A 25861-nucleotide genomic window follows, 5' to 3' on the forward strand; every position below is an offset into this window, starting at 1 on the left:
TAAACTTGCATATGAATGATACTCAGTGCAGTGTATGTAAAAGATTTGGCACCTATTAAATACTCCAAGAAGAATGGTGTCTGTGAACTATGAGCTCTTTCTACCCTGGAAAGGGAGTAGAAGCTTTCATACAATAGAAGGCAGGGTCAACCCAGGTCCCACTCAGGTTCAAACCTTGGGGAGCTGCCACGTTCAATAATTACTAGTCAATACTGATAGCTTGCTGATCTGGGGATCTTGAGGAGCTCTACAAAATAATAACAATAATTAAAAGAAAGAGTAAGATACAAACTTTTCACAAGTTGAATGTGCCAGAAGATAATATACCTGAATTATTACCAGGTTTAAAACACAGAGAAAACAAAAGCGAAAATCCAAAAATATTGTCAAATAATTGATTTACCTTATCTCATCATCATTTTATTGAACTCTCAACAATTGGAAAAGTGCTCTCTTGCAATTATTTTTTGCAGAAAATAGGTATTAAAGGAAGTGAAGTATGCTCCAGTGGTCTCTGCCGCTGCTCACTGTAAAACCAGACCCCGAAGTCCTCTGACCCTGGGTTCTTTCTGTGAGAACGACAGTCTCCCCAGAGCCACCCCCAGGCAGACACTCCTTGAAACAGTCTTTTGTGGCTTGCTGAATAAAGCGATGCAGTGTGTCCTGAATATCCGATGAAGAGGAGGAATTTAAAATGTGAAGTGGATAATACCTGTCAGTGACAAAGACAAATGAAACACTTTGTTATGAAAGTTTAATGGGGTAAAAATGAAAAATTTACACTTATTATTGCATAGCTCAGTAGGCTTGTTGCAAGCTCGTGTTTGCTCACCGAGATCCTGTGCGCTCCAACAGCAACGGGGACAGCAATGGGGACAGCAGTGAGTGGAGAGAATGCATTTGAGGAACGGAGGCCCCAGGAAGGCTCGCCACCTCACCCCTCCTCTCAGCCTCCTACTCCTGGCAATGCTTCCACGTTGGTGTCTTGAGAACAGTCGCTGTTGTTGAAGTGGAAAGCCTGCACTCTCTCTATCCTTGTCAACTTTGGGTCCTATATGATCACCTTGGGCTTTTCCATCCTCACCTGTGAGGTGAAGGAGCTGCCTCACTGACTTTGCCCATCCCTCAAGTCCAAATAGTACATGGTTTTGTACACAAAAGCCAGAGTCGCCCTGGCTTTGAAGTCTTGGCACTAGAGGTGCCCCCAATTTAGTCTGCTCAGCACTTCTTCACTCCAGTGACAATGGACCCCATACTGCACCTTGTTACCAGGGTGATCCTTCTTTATAAAATGCAAACATCCTCACGCTATCCCTTTAAATTTCTAGTATCTAATCATGTTGTCAAGATAAAGAAACCAAACTTCTCAGTCATACATCTTACATGCCTTCAAATTTATTCTTGGACCCAGCCCAAGCTCAGTCCCTCCTCTACCCTTGTGGGCAGCTTGTGATGCTCGGCCAGGCTTTCCCATCTATGGATGCGCCCACATCCCTCCAGGCAAGTATCTGAGCTTATTTCTGGTTCTAAGATTCACATCATTCTATGTCCAGGTCTAAACACTCTTTTGGAGGAGGTTTGGCACTAGTAAGAGAACAGGGTTTGGAATGTGACATTACTTCTAAACTGGCCACATCACTAATTGATCTGTCTTAGCATCCTGATTATTTTGCATAACATGTTTAATTCAAGGGTTTGCTGTTATAGATAAGGATTATATTTGTATTACATTATTTTTAATTTTGGTGACAAAATACCTGAGAAAAGCCACCTAAAGGAGGAGAGATTTACTTTGGTTTAAGTTTTCAGAGGCTTCAGCCAGTAGGCTGGATACACTGCTGTTGTCCTGTCTGTGGTGAGGTAGAGCATCATGAGAAGAGAATGTGATGGAGTGGAGCTGCTTTCCTCCTTGGGGTGGCAAGCAAAGAGTGACAGGGACAAGAGACACCAGTCCATTCAATTATGAATCCATTGATGGGTTAATTCATTTATGAGAGTAAAGCCCTCATGGTTCAATCACTTCCTCAAAGCTCTACCTCTGAACACTGCTGCATTGGGGACCAAACCTTTCAGCAATGACCCTTTGGGGGACACTCCAAATCTAAACCATGACCTTCCATCTCTGGTTCCCAAAGAGTTATTTCCATCTTGTAATGAAAAATGCACTTAACCATCTCCAAGAGTTCCCAAAGTATTAAGAGTCCCACCATTTCTCAAAGTCTAAGACCAAAGTTTTCTCTGAGACTCAAGGCAGACTCTCAGCTGTGAGCCCCTGAAGTCAAAGAGAAATTGCATGCATCTAATAGACAAGTAAGCATTGCCAATCCAAAGGAGAAACAGGAGAACATCAAGGAAGCATTGGACCAAAGCAAGACCGAAACCCAAGAGGTTTCCTATATATTCATTTCCAGAATCCAGGGTACATGGTGGGTATGTGCTCCTAGGTATTGGGTCAGTCCTGCACCTGTGGCCTTGCCAGGTGAAGCCACAGGGCCTCTCTCTTGGAGCTCTGCTCTCTGCCTGCAACTTCCCTTAGCAGACATTCCATGTTCCTGGCATCTCTTGGGGCCTCCACGACAGCCTTGACATTACTTTCATAATTAATGCTTTGCCTCTGAGAGACTGGTTTTAGGCATTCAAACTTCGACACACATTATTGGGCCTTCTAGGCTTTCCTCTGAAATCTCTGTTGCTGTATTCATCACCCTATAATTCCTACATCCTGCATGCCTACAAAACAAGCCCAACGTGGAGATGCCAAGCTCTGCGGTCAGTGGGAGGACTATCTGGGCCCCTTGGACCACAGCAGCTATTGAATGATGCCTGCAAAGCCAAACATGGGAAGGAAACTCTGCAGAGTCAATTCCCTAGGCAGCACTGTTTGTCCAGGACACCCCAGGAATCTTTTTCAAATCAACTTACACTTTTATACATTTGAATCTGTGATGTGTGGGTTCTGACTAATTTCTGAGATGCCCGCAGGCATCTTTCCTATTGTTTTGGTGCAAAATACTTGGATTCTTTTTAATGGCATGAATCTTTTTAGTAAGCATACTCTCTATGGCCTAAGTTAACATTGCCTTCTTTTCTTCCCAAACAAGAGGTTTTTCAGATCTTTTTGTTTTTACTTCTTGATCCTGATACTCATTCTAAACCTGACTAAAGGCATCCAGCAATTACCAGGCCACCACCTGAATTCCATGCTGCCTTAAAGTTTCCTCTGCAGCCCATCACCTTACACTCAGCCTCACTGGGCATGGTAGCACCCAGTTATCAAGTTATCATCCCAACAACTCAGTAGGAGGAGGCAGGAGGATTGCAAGCTGGAAGTCAACCTCAGCAACTCAGTGAGACCCTCAGCAACTTAGTAAGACCCTCTCTCAAAATAAAAATGAAAAGGGACTGAGGGTGTAGCTCCTCAGTCATAAAGCATTACTGTGATCAATCCCCAGTACCAAAAAAAGCAAAAAGTTCTGCCTCATTCCAAGTTTCCAAGTCTCAGGCCATGGACAAATGACAAATGTACAAAAGCAGAGAAATCCTTTGCCAGAGTGTAACACAAATGGCTTCTATTCCAATTTCCAAAGGAGTCCTAATTCCCATCTGAAATCTCATGAGCAGAGTCTTTACTATTTTCATTCTGATCAGCTTTCTGGGCTTTCAGGCTCACTCAAGAATCATCAAAAAATACTTTGTTTACAACATCCTATGGTTTCCAAACTTTCCTAACCCCTTCTGCAAATCAGTTCCAAAGGCTTCTGAACCACATGGTCAGGTACAGTCACAGCAGAGACTTCACTTCCCAGCACTACTTCTCTGCGAGTGTCAGTTTCCTTCACTGTGACAAAATACCCAACATACGCAACTTAATAGGAGGAAGGATGAATTTGGGCCACAGATTCAGGTGTCTCAGACCATAGTCACTTGACCTCATTGCTTTGGGCTTTTGATAAGGTAGAATATCATGGCAAGGAGGATGTAGCAGGGCAAAGTTTCTCACCTCGTGGTGGCCAGGAAGCAGAAAGGCAGGCAGACAGACACACACACACACACACACACACACACACACACACAGAGAGAGAAAGGGGCTAGGGACAAGATACAGTCCCCAACAGCATGTTCCTAAGGACCTACATCCTCCAATTAGGCCCCAACTCCCAGATTCCACCACCTCCCAAATATTCATGCAGTTGAGAACCCAGGTGGACTGACCCATTGGTGAGCCACAGTCCATCGCCTCCTGAGTCTCATGTCTGACAAGGACTGCATCAAAGCCCAGATCCAAACCTTCAGCACACAAGACGGTGGCAGGCACTGCAGACCCGAGCCAGACCACAGTGAAGTGAAGGCGTGGAGGAGTCCTTCCTGAGGTTCAGACAGCATGTTCGTGGTGTCTCTAGGCTCAGCTCGGGGCGCCCTGCTCGGAAACATCCCCTCCCACCTCTCCATTCGCAGTCCCTGCCTGCCCGCCTCACCTCACCTCTTACACGCTTACCCTGCACACAGGCCACCAGGTCCCACTGCTCAGAGAGCGTTTGTGCAGAGGTGCATTTGGGCCCAGCTCCCCTGCGTAGAGCTTGGCACACGGCACAGAGCTGAGACTCCCGAGTCAGTGAATGTGAACAGGAAGAAAAGTGCTTACACATCTATGTTCCCGTGAGCAGAGTCATAGCCCCCCGCTTTTAAAGTCCCAGTCTTTTAAGTGCATTTTTAAGACATTCCACCCTTCCCAGATTCTTTCCCTTTGCAGTAAACACTTAAGAGAAGGCTCAGCAATACATCCTCTTCCCAGAGACTGGAGTCAATATCTTAGCTGCTCAGTTTTCTTCCTTTTATTGGAGTGGGTTGCTTTAACTTCTCTCCCCTTGCCAGCATGTGGATCCCCGGGGAGCAGTGCCTGGGTATTATCCAGTGCTCTCTTCCACCACATCTGGCTCATTGCAGTTCTCATTTCTCACTTTTTATGTTTGTTGAATGACTCGTTGACTGACCAAATAAGAGACCAGTGATCAAAGAATTCCATATATTAGAAAAAGCACAGTATTTGTGTGTAGTCAGGCAAGTTGCTGTAGAGGTTTAGCAGTGGCATGTTTTGGATTATTCCTTGCAAAACTCCTTTAAAAGGTGTACAGAAAAGGAAAAGGCATAACTTTTTCTTTCTTTCTTTCTTTCTTTCTTTCTTTCTTTCTTTCTTTCTTTCTTTCTTTCTTTCTTTTTTACCTACAAAGTGAAGCACAGGCTTCCATGTTCTTTCATCACAACAACAACAGCAAAATGCCCGCGGTGTAGCTGTGGGGACAGCCTCTTCCATCATTCCCAGGTCTCCAGCACAGAGCTTGCAAGCTGAGGATTCACTCTCCTGATTCTCACCCTGCTTCTTGCTAGGCTGCAGGAGGCTCTCTCCAGGCCAAGCATTTAGTGCTGCTCTTTGTGAACAGCACGTCTGCAGCAGCTATTCTTAGAAAGCGTTGTGGGAGGCAGAGATCCACCTCTGTGGAGAGTGACTCACAGGCTTCACTAATTACGCATGGCTCCTACTGTAGATCATGGGTCTAAATGTCTACCAAACCAAATCCAAGGAACCTGGAGGCTAATTGGGCTGCAAACATCCCTTTGCAGAAGCCTGGGGGCTGGAGATGCACTGACAATTAAGTTCTAATGGGCAACCCAGGCAACTGCGCGGCTCTGCTCCCCATGTCCCAGGCTCAACATGGCGGCTGCAAAGCAGAGCAGACCCATCCCGTGCCCACTGAGTTCCCACAAGCAATTTCCTGGTAATTTCCTTGGGTCATCGGGCTTTCTTCTTCCAAAATATTATTTAACAGCATTTCTGTGAGCACCATAATGGTTTCCGGGTGAGTATGTCTGAGCATTTCCCTGGCAAAATGTCACCTTCCAGTGGGGAAACAGGACAGACACGCAACCAGAAAACTCTCCTGTAAGGAAGGAGCGAAGCAGAGGCAGGGCCAGCACAGGACGCAGAGCATGGCTGCACACGGGGGCTGTGGGGTCAGGCTCAGGTCCCTTCCCTTTATCTCCCAAGGGCTTTCATGGGGCAGCTGGAATCTCTGGGTGGATTTCTTTTCTGTTCCTCACACCTAAGATTCTGGACAGATTTACATAAGGACTTGTTTCTCAGAGGAGGGCTTTTGTGTCCCTGGGGAGCAAAGCCACAGGGTCACCAGGACTGGGTGAATAAGGTGTGCAAAACTGTGATTTTTCCTCATAGTTTGAAGCTGTATTGTGCAGAGAACAACAGACACATTCACTCAAGATGTACTTACCAGGTAGCTACTGGGTTCGGGTCCTGTGCCTGGGGCTGGGGCACCGCTTTAAAGCAGCTTGGGACTGGTTCTCAGGAGCATCATGTGCAGGGGTGGGCATCAGGGATGGACAATGAACACATAAGTAAGGAACTGGCATGTGCCGGGGACAGTGCCGGGGAGCATGTCCGGCACGTGAGCAGGGGCACTTGGGCGGCCTCGGCTGTTGCACCGCTGCACGGGGAAGGCCCCTCACGCAGGTGCAGTTTAGCCAGTCTGTGAGGGAAGCCAGGCAGAGAGCCACACCGGGAGCCGGTGGAGGTGCATCCCAGGCAGAGGAGACAGCAGGTGCACAGGCCCTGGGCATGGAGCCTGCTTGATATGGTCGGGCAATATTAAGAAGTTTCCTGTGACTGATGCTGAGAACAGACTGCAGGCAAAAAGGAAGGAAGAAGGAAATGCGGAGAAGAGGGAGTAGGAAACTTTGCCAATAAGATGGCGTCAGCTCGGGTGAAGGAGGTGTTGGGGAGATGGCGAGAAATGCTCAGAAGCTGAGGATTTTCTGAAGGTCAAGCTTAAGGACTCTTGAGATTGAGAAGGTTGACCAGTCAACCTGGTTTTCTAAAAGTTGAGGGTTTCCCTGAGTCATTGGACTGTCAGTGTCAGACACAGGACATCCTGGGAAAGATGGGATGAGCTGATCAGGTGTGGGAGGTGGACAGCTCTCCAGGAGGACTGCAAGAGCTTGGCCTGGACTAACGGGATGCAGGACTCGTCCTGAAACAAAACCCAGGACGTCCAGCAGGTTGTGGAGCAGAATCAAAGGAGCAGAGTCAGGGTCTGGGCAAATACAGTATAGGGTGCTTACAGGAACTGAGGCGAGACAAATAAATCTGCGTGTGAACATATGACATAAATTACATCAAAGCCGTTGGTCTGCTGATCACTGGGAAGCGAATGGAGTTCTAAGAGGGATCAGAAGCTTGAGACCAGGGACCCCATTCCGAAGCCAGAGAGGGAGTCATGTGGAGCAGGCAAGAGGGCAGTGAGGAGAGGGTAGTGTCCAGAACCCTGGGGAGAGTTCGGAAAGCAGGAGGGGCCCCAACCTTTTCTTCAACCCCAGATGCCAAGTAAGGTGGGGATGGAGAACTGACCCTGAGCTACTCACTGCGGCCATCAGGAAGGACGGAGAGCTGATGGCATCCTGAGGGAACTGGAGGAGGGCCCCTAACAATGGAAGGAGCGGTGCTGGGAAAGTCCAAAGCCACCATGGTCAAGGAGTGACCCAGGGGAGGTGGCCTCACAGCTGATGTGCAGGACGAGCAGGGAACATGACCTGGAATAGACCCCGAGGAGTCAGCTGGTGTCCCTCCACTCCAGGCCCAGTGGCAGGAAGCGTGGAGAGAAGCCGCTGGGCGAGCCGTCGGAAGTCCCGTCCTTGGCATGGCACAGAGCTGGCACTGTGCAGGCATCGCAAAAGGCACGAGCATTTCCAGGTCGATCGGGAGACAGGGGAGAAATCGTTTCTTAGGGTGAAGGGTCCGTCATGTTCCTTCAAGCTTGAGAACAGCTACTTTGGACCCCTCTGCTCCTAGGGTACTTTTCATTTTATTTTGAGTGCCTACGAAGTTCTTCAGAATCAGTATTTTATTCTCAGAAAAGCAATATGCACCCATGTCTTTTTTTAAAGACAAGTAGATGGAAGTGCAGCACATTGGTTTTCTAAGATCACATCACAGGCCCAGGGCAAGAGCGCACCATCCGAGGGCATGGTGTCTGGCGTCACGGCCGGTCTTCTTCCATGGCCCTTGAGGGTGACGGCTCCGGCGCCCACTCGTCACAGACCGAGGAGCTCTGTGAGGGCGGCTGCCCAGCCAGGTTTTCCCACACGGAAGAGGACACAGTGACTCGTCAGGATGACCGAAGGAGGCAGCAAGCTCCCTGCTGCACTGTCACAAGCCTCCAACGGCCGTCAAGCAGGGCACCCCCGCCTGCCTCCAGCCCCTGGTCAGGAGAGGAGGGTGACAGTGAGGAGAACGTCCTGTGCGGGGGGAGGGCTGCCTGGTGGGAAGCTGGGGCAGCTCACCCAGGCTCCTCTCCAGAGCCTGACTCAGCGGCCGCCGCCTCTCAAGACACAAAGGTCTGCAAACCTGGAAGGAGGGCTCCTGTCATCACCCAAGTTGCCACTCAGAACTGCCTCTGCAGCAGGCGCAATGGATGCCCAGTCCCTGGGCGACTCTGCTCTCTGTCTCTCATTATCTCTCTCTCCCTCTCTCTCTTTCTCTCCCCCTCAAGCTGAAGAAGCTCATTTTAAACCTTTCAGTATTTCACGTACCAGGCATGTCCTTCCTTCCACCATATCATTCTTTGTACACAAACCTCTCCCTAAAGCCTCTGGGTTTCCCTCAAGCCTCAGGCTCAGGGGGAAGGCCTTAGTCCTCTGTCTGGTGCTCCTGCGTGGAGGAGCTTGTCCCTGGAAGTGGGAGAGGAATTTGCAGCATAGAGCCAGAGACCTGTGCTTTCCGGGCTAGGCCCTGTCCCGCCCTGCCCTGCCCAGCCCTGCCCAGTCCTGCAACGCCCTGTGTCCGCTGCTTTCACAGAGTCTGCCTACTGTGCTACCGAGCACACCAACATCAGTAACCGAGTAACCACCCAGATTATTTCCGGGCCCACACCTGCAGGCCTGCCTTTCGTGTCCTGCCCTCTGACTCAGTCCGGTTTCACTCTGAATCCTGTCAGTGGGTTGATTTTATAGCAGGTCTGGTTTCCCCTGAATATGTTGCAAATTCTGGTGTCTGTCCAGTTAGTTTCCTAGGAATGCGGCAACAAATCCCCCTAGTACTGGTGGCTAGAAGCAACAGTAGTTTATTCTTTTGCAATTCTAGGGACCCAAAACCAAATCTGAGGTGTCAGCAGGATGGCACACCCTCCCGGCTCCTTCCGCAGCCCTTCCGACTCTGGTGGCTGCTGCCAGTCCTGGGCACGCCTTGGCTCCCTGCCGCCCGCATCCAACCTCTGGCTCCCTCTTCACAGGACTCTTCCCTGTCTCTATTTATCTCTTCTGAAGTCACCTGCATGGCGTCTAGGCCCCACCCTAATCCAGGACACTCCTATCATGAGATCCTTACCTTAACATGCAGGGAGACCTTATTCTAAATAAGGTCACATTACAGGGTTTCGGGCGAGCATATCTTTATCTTTGGGGGATCCTCTCCAACCTGCTGCACTGGAGTGAGGAGTCGGTGACGCTGTCCTCTGGGCTGGCTTCTTGGCTGTGTTTTGGGCTCTCTTTGAGGTATCCTGTCCTCCTCTGGTTTCTGGAAGGAACTTTTAAACTGCTTTTCAGAGAAAGAAACATTCCTTCTTTCAAGCCTAGCTGAAAATGGCAAGACTATAAACAGTGGATTGTGTGTAGGTGCGTGTGTGTATGCTCTCACATGTGCATGCATGCGTGTGTGTATATGTCATGCACATGTGTGTGGGCACATGTGTGTAGGTGGCAGGGAGCTCTATGTCATGCTTCTGTCTTGGGCAAAACCCTCAAAATTCACCAGACAGCAGGAGCTGGCCCGAGCAGAGGGCACTGAGGTGTCGTGGACTGTACACTCTGACCTTCAGGAGCACAGACACGGTTAACAGTGGTGACAGGGAGGCAGGCTTTTAAAACTCTGACCTTCAGGAGCACAGACACGGTTAACAGTGGTGACAGGGAGGCAGGCAGCCCCTGAGGCAGAGACTCAGGGGCTGGCTCCAGACTCCCTGGGGTGTGCACTGGGAGCCCAGCTTCCTCCTCGGCCTGTGCTCCTTATGCGCAGCTAACTCAGCCAAGGGCCCCGTCCAGCCAAGCCAATCTCTTGCCCTAAGCACACAGCTACACCAAGAGAAGCTGAAGAAGGGGACGGAGGAGGAGACTCCAGGGCTATGGAAACAAGCGGGCTCTTGAGCATCTGCATTCCTGATTGAATTTTAAATAAGTGTTCGTTGTCTATTTGCATCAGAATGTCAGATACCTAAAATAAGGTTTATTTGTTAAAAATAATCACTGGTGACACCTAACATACACAGGTCCACTCCAAATCTGCAAGGTAACCCAAAATGAATCACGTCTGAATCACAGGGATTTGGGTCTTTTTTAATCTGAAAATTCACTTACTCGCCGAACATGCTGAAAATTGCTGTGTGGCAGGCACTGTCCTCAGCGTCTGGGAGACAATGTCAAATGACTCTGCCTTGGTGACACTGCTGTCAGGTGGGAAACCTAGGAATCAAATACCGGTAAACATGGGCGGGAACCAGTGCCAGCTGAAGGGGCGGTGGGAGGGGCAGTGGGAGAGCCGGGCAGGGTGAGTGGACGACAGAGGAGCCGCGCTGCAGACGGCTGGGAAACTGAGGACGGGGCAGGTGACAAGGCACTGTGCGCCAAAAGCAGGGGCCTGCGCCGGCTGGCTGGCGGTGGGGAGGGCGGTGTGACTGGGGAAGCAGAGCCCGGGCTTTCACGTCTGGACAACCGTGACTCAGGGCCGCTGTGCGGAGCGCTCACACCCTCACTCATTCGACGGGGAAACGCTCTTCAGTGCCTGGTCCACTCAGGAGGGTCTGCTTGGTGCGAACACGAGGGCGCCCTTTCCCAGAGGAGAGAAGCACACACGCTGGAGTACAACAGTGGCCAGGAGGAGCGCCCGGGGCGAAGGCAGCAGGCGCCGAGGGCAGGGAGGGGCGTGGCACACAGACGAGGCGAGAAGGTCCTGGCCCTCTGGGAACTGGAGGTCATTCGGTTTGAACGGAACGTGGACCCTGATCAGGAGACGGGAAGACGGAAGGAGAGTGGTGGGGAGCACGGCCAGCTCGGGGTGGCTCCCCTGCCTCTGAGAGCCCGAGAAGGACCTCACCCAGGGGGCAGCAGTGGCGCAGATGGAACGGAGGGAGCCGGACTGCAGCGGGAGGGCCAGTCGCAAAGCAACGGCGCAGGGGAGACGGCCTGAGGGGGAGGCCGCGGGTCTCAGAAGGACGAGGAAGGGGGAGGCCCAGGGCCACTGAGAAGGGGAGGCTAGGCGAGAGGCAGGAGGAGTCCACTGCTGTCCCAACGTCCGGAGGGGACGACGGGGTGGACAGCCCATTCCTGAGCAAGAAGACGGGGCAGCAGGTGAGGGACGAGCTCAGCTGACTCAGAGGAATCCTGTCTCTGCCTGCAGTCGGCGGAAGGCGACTCAGAGACTCACAGGGGACGCAGACTGGAGGGTCAACAGCATGGACAGGGAGCAACGAGGGCTCAAGGGTGCAAAGAACACATCAAGGGTTCTCAGGATGCTCAGGATGCTCAGGATGTGCGGCGTACGGCCAAGCAGAGGAGGCAGAGCCCTTGGGAGGGACAAAGGGACAGATCCACAGAGAGAGACGAACAGCCGACAGGCACGATGAGACCGCAGAGGGACGGGTGTCCCGCCAAGAGACCGGTACAGCGTGTGGGGAAGGATGGGTGGTCTGCAGGCCACGCTCGTAGCAGCGAGGGAAGCGGAGTGACACCTGCGGCCTCCGTGGGTCCAGGCTTCTGACCGCAGGGAGGATTTTTCAAACCAGATCAATAGCGCAGAGGACGGGGGTCCGAACTGCAGAGCACAGAAAGCCACCCTAAGGTAAAAGGATGGAGCCAGATGACCTCAGCTAATCTTGTAAGAAACCTTTCTGGCCTGGGAAAGAGCACGGGAAGAAATATGGAATGAAAGATGTACGTTTGAGGAAAAGTCTTACTTGATATATAAGAAAGTGAAGCCGAGCATAGGTACTGGTTAAAAAGAACTAGAAATTCAGCAGAGGGCAAGAAATGGCAGAGTGAATCGAGAGAGAACCCAGGCAGGAGTCAAGGCCCTGGACAGACTGGGCGAGGCTTCTTCTTATCCTCACCTAGAGATTCTTCGTGCTCAGCACCTTCAAAGTTGAAGAAATTCTCCTCTCCCTTCAAACGCCCGATTCGTCAACGCAGAACATGGCCCACTATCATCTGGAGGCTAGAAATGGGGCTTCCTGCCTAGACACCCTGTTGCTCTCCGGTCCCCTTTTTCATCAGGTCGTGGGGCTCCACATTGCCATCTGTTGCCCGAAACAACCTGTGCTTGGGATTTAGAGGAATCTTCGCACTTGTATCGGCCTATTCTTCCATGCCATGATACGATCTTTAAAAAACAATCCCAATCCGATTATGTCCTTCGCTTGCTTAAAACTCACCAGAGGCATCCATGCCTTGCCCTCAGGGTACTGCCAAGGTCCTAATGGTTTACAGCTTCTACCACCCGACCTCTGCGACATCTTCAGCTTCACTGAAGTGAAGTTCATCAAGCTGACTTGTCATTCTGTTCTCCCAGGAAGGAGAGTGAGCGCAAGAGGGAGAGGGAGAGGGAGAGAAAGGGAGACAGACAGCGCTGCGGGGCTGGGTCAGCCTCTTCAGATCCCTGAGTGGAGTTGACGATCTCTCGCTGCAGACAGGCAGGTGACTCCCAGCATCTGAAACCAGGAGGCTGAGCAAGGAGCTGCAGTCTTCTCCACTGGCTCCACCAGCAAACCCCAAGGAAGCCTCTGATGGTCCAGCTGGATTCTGAGTGATCCATGGTCAGATGACTGCCTGCCATGCTCCCTCATCGACTGAGGCAGACCATGGAGTGTGGAACCGGGGACACCAGCTGGGACTGAGTGCCAGTCACCTCTCTTCCCCTCCGCAGATCTAAGAGGCACGTTTCCACGACTGTCACAGGTCACTCACATTGCAGGTGACCATGTCTTTGTTTCTCTCTTCCCAATAAGCATTATGTTTTTAAGATCAGGAACTGAAAATAATTGAATTTCTGTGACTATTAAAACTCTAGTACAGAAACAGATACTTTTTAAATGAATGAATAAATGGACATATGGATGAATTAAATAATGATCGAAAGAGACATGATGATACAAAATCCAGAAAACAAGCTTGGGGGCTAAACTTCGATATGACACCATACCTCTTCTTCAGTGACATAAAAGGGACAGGGGTGGGTTGCTCTTGGGGGGGGGGCAGGGAAGACGGGTTGGAGGCTGAGGACTTTCCTTCCACGTGGTCTCTATTTCCTGTGAGAAGCAAGAAGTGAGGTTGCACATTAGAAGTAAAGTGACGGTAGAGATATGGCGGGTTAAGATGACTCTAGAGAAAAGCCCGTAGAAGAACATTCTCTAAAGTGATGTCGTTTTCTCCAGAACTACCCAGCCACTAGGGTTGTCCATCACGCTGCTTAGAGATCACTGCACTGGTCTGTGGCTGGAGACTTGTAATAGGCCATGGTAGCTGAGGACAAAGGAGGACAGTGACTGAAGAAATATGTGGTACGTCTCCAGCTACGTAGGGAAGGAAGGTCAATGAGAAAGAAAGGGGTGCTCAGCATGGGAACTGAGAACTTTCCATCCTTGGCACAGGGGTAGAGGCATTTTAAAGTACGTCTCTTAGCTAACAGGAGAAGATCTTGTTTATATAGGTAGATTTCCAGGCAGTATTGCAGATGTCCGCATATTAGTTTGGCTGACATGCTGAGAGACAATAGGCTGGGTGGTCTATTAGTGCCTCACCCTCCGACGTCATTTAACCTTAATTACCTGTTTTTAAAATCTGTCTCCGACCACAGTCACACTGGGGCTTCACCAAATGAAGCTTGGGGAATGCAATTCAGTCCATAATAGCCACACTATGACTCAAAGAAATCAGAGCAAAGACCTGTAGAATTCTGCCTGTAGCTGACTAATGGATTGTCCCATCTGCATGTGACTGGGGACACGTGCACAATGTGTGATAATCCTCTAGATTGTTAGCCACATGCCCACCCTCGTGAGACTTTGGGGACTGCACTAATACATCCTGAGGACTCCAAAAATGGTGAGTGAGATTTAATTTCTTCTGTCATGAAAATATTTCAAGAGATCTGGTAGAAATAAATACAAATATCTCTGAAAATGTGTCCTATAAAGTCAGGTATCAAAGAACACCAATAGAGTAGCAAGGAACTCAAACTCAAATTTAATAAACAATAACCTCATGAGGAAAGACATTGCCGTGAGTGGAGCCACAATTTACAGAATCATTCCAATCAGATATCAAAATTAACTGAAGCAGACAATAAAATATGAATATTTAATTCTTTTAAAGAAATAAAAGTAAAAATTAAAAGTAATAATGATGGAACAAAAATTATCTAAATTGATAAGGGAAGCTAGAAAAAAGAAATACAATAACTAAGAAAACAATTGTGGAGGCTGTGACAGATTATTTCAAAAGTGTCCAAGACAATCCCTTCAACACATGCTTCAACCCTTTTTTATACTGACTCAGAGTGTGACCATTTAAGCAGGGACTGGAAAAGAGCTCACCTATGGGGTATCCATCTTGATGCTTCTGAGATCCCTGTACCTATAGTCTCATCAGAGATCCTGGGCTAGCCTGCCTGATGGTGAGAGAAACACAGTCCAGTGATCCCAAGAGTTCCCGCCGACACCACGTCAATCCTCACACATGGGAATCTGATGGTCCTTGGGGTCCAATACCCCAGAACTGCTATCTGACTGCAGAAATTGAACCAACTGTCCAAGACCAGGAGAGTAATTAAATTCAGAAAATTGTGGGAGCATGTTTGATGCCAGCATGTTTACATACCAGAGCCAAAATTAACTGATACAATAACATAATCTTCAAAAACCAAGGTTAACTGACACAGTTAAAGAAAAGATTAGTGATCTAGAAAATCCAAGGAAATTACACAAAGTACGCCATGAAGAGATACAGAGATGGAGAAGAGAGAGTGAAACATACAGAGAGGAATCCAACACGTGTCTAATAGAGTTCTACAAAGAGATAACAGAGAAGGCAGGAAAATGAAACATTTGAAGACATAGTGACTGGTAACTTTCCAGGATTATTGAAGAACACCAATCCTACATGAAGTCTCAATTCAGGAAGTCTTGTGAAACTAAGGAGAAAAAAATGAATATAGCATCAAGACCTAAACACATCGTAACTAAAATGCAGGACACTAAAGGAAAAGGAAAGATCATAACAAACCCTAAATGAAGGAAAAGTCTACAAAATAAATGGGTTTTACTCTTCACAAGTGTGAAGGTCATGAAAGACAAAGAAAGACCAGAAAACCCTTTCTAATTAAAGAAGACTAACGGGCATAATTAAAAAGTGAAGACGATTAGAACCAAATGTTAATAGCAATACTGATTAAGACCTGTGGGATTTAGATAAGGAGAAACTTTAACATTCCTATCCTGAAATGCTTTTATTAAAAAAGAAGACAGGATTATATAAGTGAGTTAAGTACCCAACTTAACAGTTTTTTCTTAAAATTAACTTACATAAAATAGAAAATATCAATAATAAATACAACCAGAAATCAATATAATGGAAAACAAATATACACACTGAGAACTGACAGAAGCCAAAATTGATTTATTAAAAAAATAAAAAATAAAAGCTACTAGAAGTGACCAGGCCTTGGAAAAATTGATCAATAATAAAACAGAAAACACAAAGTGAGTAAAATTAGGAATGCAAAGGAGGAGTATAGCTTCAGATATAGCTAAGATTAAAGCATTTACAAAGAAACCTATGACACCTTTAGGCAGTATGAGCCTGGTTTTCCTTACTAGAACACAATATATGAGGCACACTATCGTTATAAAGAAAAGAGGTTTATCATTACTCACGATTCTGGAGGCACAAAGTTGAGGAACCATATCCGGTGACAGCCTTCTTGGTGGCAGCACAAACGTGGCGGGGAAGAAGGACACGGACGTGTGTCTGCTCACCTGCCCACTTAAAGCGCCACCGAGATGCGATTACGGGGCTCGGTCCAGTGGTGACCCTTCTCACAGGTCAAGGCCCCAGCTCTGCGCACCAGGGTCAGGCGGTTTCCGCCCTTTTAATTCTGCTCGCCGGGGTTCAAGTTCAACACTCGAAGCCTCGGGGGACCCTCCACCCATACCTAAACCACAGCATTGGGCAAAGAGCAACCCGCCAGAACGAATTCAGAAAAAAGAAAGAAAATCCGACCGATAAAGAAATGCATTCCCTAGTTTAAAATTCTCCCCTCAAAGCAAACAACAAAAATCAAGAACAGAAGGAAAAAGGAAAGAAAGGAATAGGCAGGACCTCTGCAGACGGAGTGCGAGCGCCCGTGCTCCTGGGCCAGCGTGTGGGATGCGCGGGGACCGGCACCGCAAGGGGACAGCGCTGCGGCTCCCCGCGGAGGTCGCCCCCTCCATCCAGCTGGTAGGAGACGCGCGCTTCCCAGAAAAGCTGCGGAAACCCCTGGAGCCGCCCGCCCTTCAGGCGCTCAGAGGGCGTCGCGCTCCTGCAGGCTCCGGCTGGTTGCCACGCAGGGAGAAGCAGCTTCCCTGCCAGGGCCTCAGCCTTCAGACTGCAGCTCTGAGGGCCGGCCTCCCACAGGGCCCGTCCACCCGCCTCCACTGCCAGGATCTGCAGCACGCCTACAAGTCACGTCTTGGGCCTTCTGTCCAGATGGGTGGCTTTCTTCTTTCGTGGCACCGGGGATTGAACCGAGGCATGCTCTACCCCTGAGCCACATGCCCAGTCTGCCACATTTTATTTGTATTTTTGAGACGTTGTTGAGGCAGGCCTCGAAGTTGCAATCCTCCTGCCTCAGCCTCCTGAGTGGTTGAGACTGCTGGTGCGTGTCATGGTGCCAACCTCTATTTCTAAAGTTTACTTTTCTCTAAATAAGTAATCCCATTCACATTGTCAGCCTATAGAGAATACGCCGCAAAGTTCCACCCTCGTGTGGTCTCCTGCTGGCTCATTCCCACAAGCATAAAGAAGCAATCACAAATACCTAAGCCGTCCTTCTCTTCAGACAAGCCGCCATGTAGTGGTAAGTGTGCGCTCTGGTTCTTCGTAATGTTAAAGAAATGCCACAGAGGCAGGGACAGCTCGGCATCTGGCACGGTCCCTGCTCCCCTTCCACCGCAGGCTGCTCAGCTCAACACGAGGAGACTGCCCGCCCCACCCCCCTGGGATCTGGCTAGGGACTCACCACATTCTTCTGCAGAGAACTTGTAAAGGCCACGGTCCCCTCTGAACAAGGGTCTTAGGCAGTGGGCCCATGGTGGCCTCTGTTCATTCCGTAGACTGAATGAGACGACCAGGAGACCCTGGGGAGTAAGGAAAGGCTCTCAGGCCGGGAAGAGCGCCACAGCCAGGGGGCAGACCCCCGGGGCATTCGGAGGCTGGTTGCCTGACCGCCTTCTTCCCAGTCACTGCTGTGGAGATCACCTCGTCCCACAGAGAGCCTTTCCATTGTTGTGTCCGCAGCTGCTCACTGACCTGTTGGAAAGACAAACTGGAGTCTCTGTCGTCTGCCCCTGTTTGGAGGTTGAGGTGGATTCCAGCGGTTTGCCAGGGCTAAGGATGCTGCTGCAGACAGGGGCATACATGGGTCTCTTCCCATGAGAAACGCCTCTGGGAAATGTCTCCTTTTGAAATTTGCCTTCTCATTTTAACATTGATTTTCAGTATGCATGTCAAATAGTGTGTACGTACCACTAAAATCAATGCAAAACATATTATGCAGTCGCCTTTACGAAGATACACCAAGAGTCGCAAGCTGGGAGGCAGAGTCGCCCGGGGCTGTTACGAATAAGTTCATCGCTTCTCTCTCAGGATCCTGACTCACGCTGGCCATGCACATGGTTCTGGAAAACATTGGTCTGAGGTGTGCTTGAGAGTCAGATCAGAGGGGGAGAAGAACAGGAGCAGGCGTCCCCTTGAGCAAAGGGAAGGCCAGGGGCGCCCACCCCAAGGGGGCTCCTGGCCGCAGGAGGCAGAGCTTCAGGTCAGGGAAACGCAGCCCCGTTCGCTGGCACAGCTTGTCCAGGTGAGGCCCCGAGTGAGGAAGGAATTATGGCCGTTATACTTCAGACTATTTGAAAGAAATAGAAAGTGTGATGTTTTAATAAGCCTTGCCATCCAAGGAGCAAGCTTTGATGGCTACTTTTAAAATACGCGTGTGTAAAACAGGTCATTTCCCAACACGTCCAGGAAGTAGGTGGGTCCGAGCTGAGCAGGCTCTGATAATTCAGAACTCGAAAGTGTTGGCATGAGGCGAGCTCCTGAGCCCAGAGAAGAAGAGGAAAGGCCTGGCAGTGTCAGCCTCAGGGAAGAAGGAACCAAGCTCCTCGTGAGAGGCAAAGGCTTCCTGACATCTGTGCTCCTCCCCGGTCTTGCGGGGGTGACCTGCTAACATCCTTGAGCCTGGAGTCTGACTCCAGTCTGACCTCAAGGGTACCCTGGGGTGGACAGCACAGGCTCATCCCTCAAGCACAGTCCTTAATCAGAAGGGTAAGCCACGCTGGGAGGCTCATTAAAGTCCTGGCAGGATAGGAACGACTCAGAGCGCTGGCCTTGTCCTCTGGCTGCTGTTTACATTCACCTTCCAATTACTTCCATGCACCTCTGACCTCCCAGCTCCTGGGATAAACCAAGTGCCAGGAAACCTGTGCATATTTGTGTGGCGGGGAGGTTGGGGGGAGCAGCCTCAGAGGATGCTCCCCCAGCATGGCTCACTGTCAGTGCCCACCCTCAGGGTCACCCCTGCAGGCCATCGGGCTTGGTAGCCCTCACTAGGTGCTGGGGAGAAGCTGCTTGGACTGGAGACACAATCAGGAGCCCCAGCTGCTCTCCACAGGAGCGAGGCTCTGGTTTCGAACCTGCCTCCTTTGAGAAGCTCTCTCCAAACCCGAGCCCCACTCTCTGTTCCTCCAGGCTGTTTGGGGGTGCAGCATCCTTCTGCTGTGGTCACCAGGACCACTCTTTACCAGTGCGTAGGAAGCAGCTCCACCCCAAGGTGGGTCCCGGAGACCCTCCACCTGCAGGGAAGCGAGGTGCCTTCCGGGTGAGCCCCTCTCCATAATGAATAAAATTATCAAAATGGCAACCAACGAGCTGGTTCTCACCGAGTGGGTAACAGGGCCCCAAATTTTGCAAAGAAACAGATGGGCTAGAACTCTTTCCTCGATCTGGAATTAACAAATTCCACTTTCTGATTATGCTAATCTGTGGAGAGTGTAGCAGAGAGCATATGTGTTTGGATTCAGGATATTTCTTATTTACAAGCAAAACTAAATTTGATTTCTTCTTCCCACTTCCTGAGGCCATTTCTGCAGATCTTAAAAGCTCATTTGGGGACCTTGAGGAAGCATTCAGCTCTGCCTGTGACAGAAGGACTGAGCTCACCCTGGGTTATTTCATAATCAACTCGATAGAAACAGGAAATCACTTCTTTAAAAATCACACTACTCACTCAGTACTCCTGTGCACACCCATCACACTTATTCTTCAATCCAAAACATGCAAAAAGAATATTTTGTCAACCATCACCCTCACCATAAAAACAGTGGTCTTATATTTACATGGTGCTCGTTGGTTGAGGATGTATTTCTCATTCATTATCGTGTTCTAATATTGACTTACTACATAAACGGGCTGGAACAAGGTCTCTGTTTCATCATTTCAGGATCAGTTTGATCAAGAAGGGCATGCCTTTAGGCATAGAAGGTGGAAGAGGAGAGGAAACGGAAAAGGAAGAAGTATCAGGAGAAGAAGAGGGAGAAGAGGAGGAGGAGGAAGAGGAGGAGGAGGAAGAGGAGGAGGAAGAGGAGGAGGAGGAAGAGGAAAGGGGAGGGGAAGGAAATGTCCTAAGAAGGTCCTGGGACTCTTCTATCCCATAAAAAGTAACAACTCCCCTAAGTATATAGTTTTCCAAGGACCAGGTGCATCACTATCAGCTGGTGACTGAGGGGCCATTGCTGGTCTAGATGTCTGTTTCCTGCTCTAGCCAGATACTGGAGATCAGAGCCTTGTCAAGTGGCCAGAAACGCTGCATCCTAAACATTTCCTCAAGTGATTTGGCTCACATAACCGTGCCTTAGCAATTCCTCACAAATACAATGGCTTTGTTTTTATTTATTTGTTCTTTTTAGATATGCATGACAGTAGAGTGTATTTTGACGTATCTCACATACCTGGAGTATAACTTCCCATTCTTGTGGTTGAACATGTGGAGTTACGCACACAGCTATCCCACTTCTAGGTTTATACCCATGGACTTAAAATCAGCATGCTACAGTGAAACAGCCACATCAATGTGTATAGCAGTTCAATTCATAGTAACTAAAATATAGAACCAACCTAGGTGCCCTTCAACAGAAGATTCAATAAAAAAGTGTTATATATATCACACTTTTATAGTGTCATGTATGGCTAATTAAAAGAAATAAAAAAAATTTAAAACTTCGCCTCTATTTTCATCAGGACTACTGGTCTGAAATTTTATTTCCTTGATGTGTCTTTGTCTGGTTTTGATATCAGGGTGATATTGGCTTCATAGAATAAGTTTGGAGGGGTTCCCTCCTTTTCTATTTTGTGGAATACTTTGAGATATATTGGTGAAAGGTCTCTTTTAAAACTCTGGTAGAATTCGGTTGAGAATCTGTCTGATGCTTAGCTTTTCTTTGTAGGTAGGCATTTGATGACATCTTAAATTTCATTGCTTAAAATTGATCTGTTTAAATTTTATAAGTCCTCCTCATTCAATTTGGGTAGGTCATATATCTGTAGAAATTTGTTGTTGTCTGCATAATTTCCTGTTTTACTGGAGTATAGATTTTCAAAATAGTTTCTGATTGTTGTATTTCAGTAGTGTCTATGGTGATATTCTTTTTTTATTCATGAATTTTAGTAATTTGAGTTTTTTCCATTTTTTTTATTAACTTGGCTAAGGTTTATCAATTTTATTTATACTTTCAATGAACCCACTTTTTCATTCATTAAATTTTTTGAATTTTGTCCATTTGTTTGCTTCAATTTCATTGATTTTGGCTCTGATTTTATTTATTTTCTGTCTTCTGCTTTTGGTGTTGAATCATTGTTTTTCTAGGGCTGTGAGACATAATGTTAGTTCATTTAGTAATTTTCTATTCTTCTAATGAATGAAGTCAATGCAATAACCTTTCCTCCTAGAATCAAATTCATAGTGTCCAAGAGATTTTGATATGTTGTATCACTTTTCTTATTTACCTCTAAGTTTTTTTTTAATTTCGTCCCTGTTTTCTTCAGCCATTCATTAGTCATTTAATAGTGCATTATTAGTCTCCAGGTGTTAGAGTAGCATCTTTTTTATCGGGAAGGTGTTTACTGGGGATTGAACTCAGGGGCACTTGACCATCGAGCCACATCCCCAGCCCTATTTTATATTTTATTTAGAGACAGAGTCTCACTGAGTTCCTGAGCACCTCATTGTTGCTGAGACAGGCTTTTAACTTGAGATCCTCCTGCCTCAGCCTCCTAAGCAGCTGGGATTACAGATGTTGATTTCTAATTTCATTCCCTTATGATCTGATAGAATGCAAGGCATTATCTCTATTTTTTCTGAACTTGCTAGGAGTTTCTTTGTGGTCTAAGATATGGTCTATTTTAGAAAAGGATTCATGTACTGCTGAAAGAAAGTATATTCAGTCATCAATGGATGAAATATTCTCTACTTGTCTGTTAATTCTAAATTATTAATTGTAGCTTTTAGTTCTGTAGCTTCTTTGTTTAGTTCATGTTTGGAGAATCAGTTCAATGGTGATAGAAGTATGTTTAATTCACCCAGTATTATTGTGTTGCAATCTGTTTGATTCTCGATATTGAGAAGGGTTTATTTGATATACATAGATGCTCCATTATTTGGGGCATAAATATTTATGATTGTTGATGTACAGTTCCCTTAGCAGTATGAACTGACCTTATTCGTCTCTTCTGACTAACTTTGGCTTCATGAGGATGGAAACCCCTGCTTGTTTACACAGTCCATGGGAGTGATATGGTTTTTCCCAACCTTTTGCCTTCAGACTGGGGATGTCTTTTTCTAGGAGGTGAGTTTTTTTGAGACATAATATTGTTGGGTCTTGGTTTTGATCTAATCTACCAGTCAATGTCTTGATTGATGAGTTTAGACCACTAACATTCAATGTTATTTTTGAGAAATGATTTTTAATTCCTGTCTTTTTGAGTTATTTCTGGTTTTCAATTTGAACTGGTTTTTCCTTTGATTGACTATTCTTCTAGAATAGTTCCTCCCTTTTCACTTTTAGTTTTCATTTCTACTTCAAGAAATATTTTATTGGGTGTATTTTTTAGTGCAAGCTTTTAGTGGGTATTCCTTTAGCTTTTTTTTTTTCTTTTTTTCTTATTTAATTAAAAATCATAAATTTACATAGGGCAATGTTGTTTGATTCATTCTGTTATTTTTCCCTTCCCCCCCCACGCCTCCCACCCCTCTTTTCCCTCTATACAGTCCTTCCTTCCTCCATTCTTACCTCCCTCCTTATCCCTAACCCTAAACCTAACCTTAACCCTAACGCTAACCCCTCCTACCCCCCATTATATGTCCTCATCCGCTTATCAGCGAGATCATTCGTCCTTTAGTTTTTTGAGATTGGCTTATCTCACTTAGCATGATATTCTCCAATTTCATCCATTTGCCTGCAAATGCCATAATTTTATCATTCTTCATGGCGGAGTAATATTCCATAGTATATATATGCCACAGTTTCTTTATCTAGCTTTTGTTTATGGTGGAAATTTTTTATTTCATTGCCAATGCTAAAGCTTTATAGTATTCTTGGCTTCATCCATTTTCTTTCAGACCTTGGTATAGACTATTTAAAGACCTCCTTGCTAAAGGCCTGAGTTGAGAAATCAGTGAGATCCAGATAGGTTTTCCTCTTAATGTGACCTGTCCTTTTTCTCTGGAAGACCTTAAATTCTACCCTTATTCTGCATGTTAGGCCTTTTTTATAATAATGGACCTTGTTGTGGTTCTCTTGTAATTTTGTATATTTGGGGCCCTGCATGCCTCCTTTATTTGATTTTCCATTTTAGTCATAAGGTTTGGGAAATTTTCTGATATTATCTCATTGGTGTGTGTACATTCTTTTGGTTTGTATTTCTAAGCCTTCATTTATTACAATAAACCTTAAGTTTGGTCATTTCACATTATCCCATATTTCTTGGAAGTTCTATTCATGTCCTGTTAGCATCTTTTCTCTGGGGGTAACATTATTTTCAAGATTATGTGTTTTCTTTATTGCTTGAATCTCTGTCATCCAAGTGGTCTAGTCTGCTAGTGATACTTTCCAGTGAATTTGTAATTTGTGTTATTGATTCCTCCATTTTGAGCATTTCTGGCAGATTCTTCTTCAGGATCTCTATCTCTTTATTGAAGTGATCTTTAATTTATTGTATTTTCTCCCTAATTTTGCTTCTTATATTATATTATATTTTACCTCATAGATCAATTTAACCATGAACTTTCTGAATTCCATCTCTGACATTCTTCCACTGTGGTGTCAATGGAGTCTGTTGTTGGGATCAGCAATTTCCATCAGTAAATACAGTAAATAATCATAAATTATGTCTGGCATAAAGTCAAAGAATAGGTGTTGTCTATGACTTCCCCATATTGATTATTGCTGTAGCATTGGCAGTAGGGACAGGTGTTATATGCATCAATTAGTATTAAGAGGCATTAAGGATAGAGTTGAGGATGAGGAAAGAAGAAGAAATAGGAGAGGAGAAAAGTGTTTACAATTTCAAGGGATGCATGGGGCAGATGCAGAGTAACTTAGGATATGTGGTTAGTGAGAAAGGGGAAGATAAAACAGAAATAAGAATATAAAGGGGGAATAAAGAATGGAATTTGGCTTCAGCAATAGAAAAAAGGTTGGGGGGGACAAGGGAGATAGAGTAGTGGCAAAGACTATGCAAAGAAAATCAAAATATGCTAATCAAAATATGCTAACCCTCAAAGTCTGAGCATGGGAAAATAACACCTTCAAAACAAAGAAACAAGAAAAGGCTAGAAATGAGGAAAGAGAAAAAATATATATATGTATAAGAGTCCTTGAATCAATCAGTACGCACTCAAATAAAACAAAAACAAATATAGGAAACAAGAACCAAATCAAACAACAGCAAAAAAAAGGGGGGGGGCAGGGGGCTTGTGAAAGTTAAAAAATGGAGGAATTATTTCCACTAATGGTGAACAAAATAGTCAGTCAGCCTATGTGTTTGCTGTCTGTGCCCAACTGATCTTCTTTTCATTTCTTTGGTCTGCTTCCTGCTGCAGCCAGATATTAGGGTTCAGAATCTCTTTGGGTGGCCAGGAACTCTGCATCCCAAGTATTTCCCCAGGTGGTTTTGGCTCACTTAATATGCCTTAGCAATTCCTCACAAATACAATGGTTTCTTAACTTAAGAACTTTCTCTTTGCTCATGTCCTTTAACCAGCCAATAAGGTTTTCAAGATCCTGTGGAAATAATGATCCTTGTAGCAGCTTTCTAATGTGACTAAGACAAGTTAGCCCCTCAGTGCACAGGTCAGCACAACGGATCGGCTGTCCCCGTGAGACCCCGAGTGGGAGAGAGTTCACCCTTCATGATGCTTGAGAAGGTTTAGCAGAGGACAAGGATTAAAAATAGACTAAAGAGGATGGATAGTTGGGATGCCAAGATCATGAAAGAGAATTTGAGCAAAATTGGAGAAGCACAGGCAAGTTCCTGGTCCCAGATCCGTCAGCCTGTGCTGCGAGGAGTGACCATACAGGCAGTAGGAGATGCTGTTCCTATGGAATCTGAGAGGAGCAGCAAACTCTCCCAACACCGGTCTGCTTTTATATCACCCTGAGCATGCAGCTCTGGAATACTTCAGGTACAATGCTTAATCCCTTAAAGACAATCACTCGCTGGCCTACGTTCTGTTACCATAAAGCTTTAAACACTGACGTCTGAGCTCCACGGGAGCTACCATGCACGCACTTTGTATTTCCACACGATAGCTTTTCCAAGAAGCTCAGCTGTATGCATGCACCTGGAGTAAATTTGCAAAGTTTTGGGATCATAAAAGGTAGTTTTGGATGCAGTTCGTGTCCTCAGCTCCGGGTGTTTAATTGGTAGATCTGAGACAGACGATGACAGCATGCTGGGAAAGCCCAGCCCTGGGGCTTGCACCACGCAATCACCTGGTGCTTTCATTGAATTTAACAGGTGGAGCAGTGACAGTCTGCAAACAGTGAGGAGTTGTGTTTTTGTTTGTTAAGTGCAATTTCTAGTTCATGGGTAAGATATGTTAAGGACTTCAAGTAGTGTCCATCACCCATGAAGTATAGTGAGATATAGTTTTTAAAAGTCTCTTAAAGATCAATGCACTGAAATTATAAAGAAACCAATTAACTGTGACTGCAACAAAATACAATAGAACAGTTATTACATAAACGAATTATATTTTGAAAAAGAATGCCAGAAATAATGATCAAAGATACTGGTCCTACGTGGACAGAAAAATTAAATGGGAAATGCTTGAATTGCAGATAGCTTTCAGCAAGAGTTGGAAGCTCGTTATCAGTAGGAAACAAAATGGTGTAAGTTTTTGCCATTCATTTTCTCTGATTTTTGGAGAAGAAAATGTTTGAAATTTTTAACAAAAAATAAATTATGATAAAGTACCTTGTAAAATTATTTAGTGAGG

General features: G+C 46.6%; 1 long non-coding RNA gene across 1 annotated transcript in view; it reads left to right on the top strand.

Annotated features, from left to right (window-relative positions):
* Positions 1-25861, top strand: part of LOC306666496 — a 723108-nt gene that overhangs the window by 79600 nt on the left and 617647 nt on the right. The gene's annotated exons all lie outside the window — the stretch shown is intronic.

The sequence above is a fragment of the Sciurus vulgaris genome, assembly GCF_902686455.1.
Source record: "Sciurus vulgaris genome assembly, chromosome: 7".
Classification (NCBI taxonomy): Eukaryota; Metazoa; Chordata; class Mammalia; order Rodentia; family Sciuridae; genus Sciurus; species Sciurus vulgaris.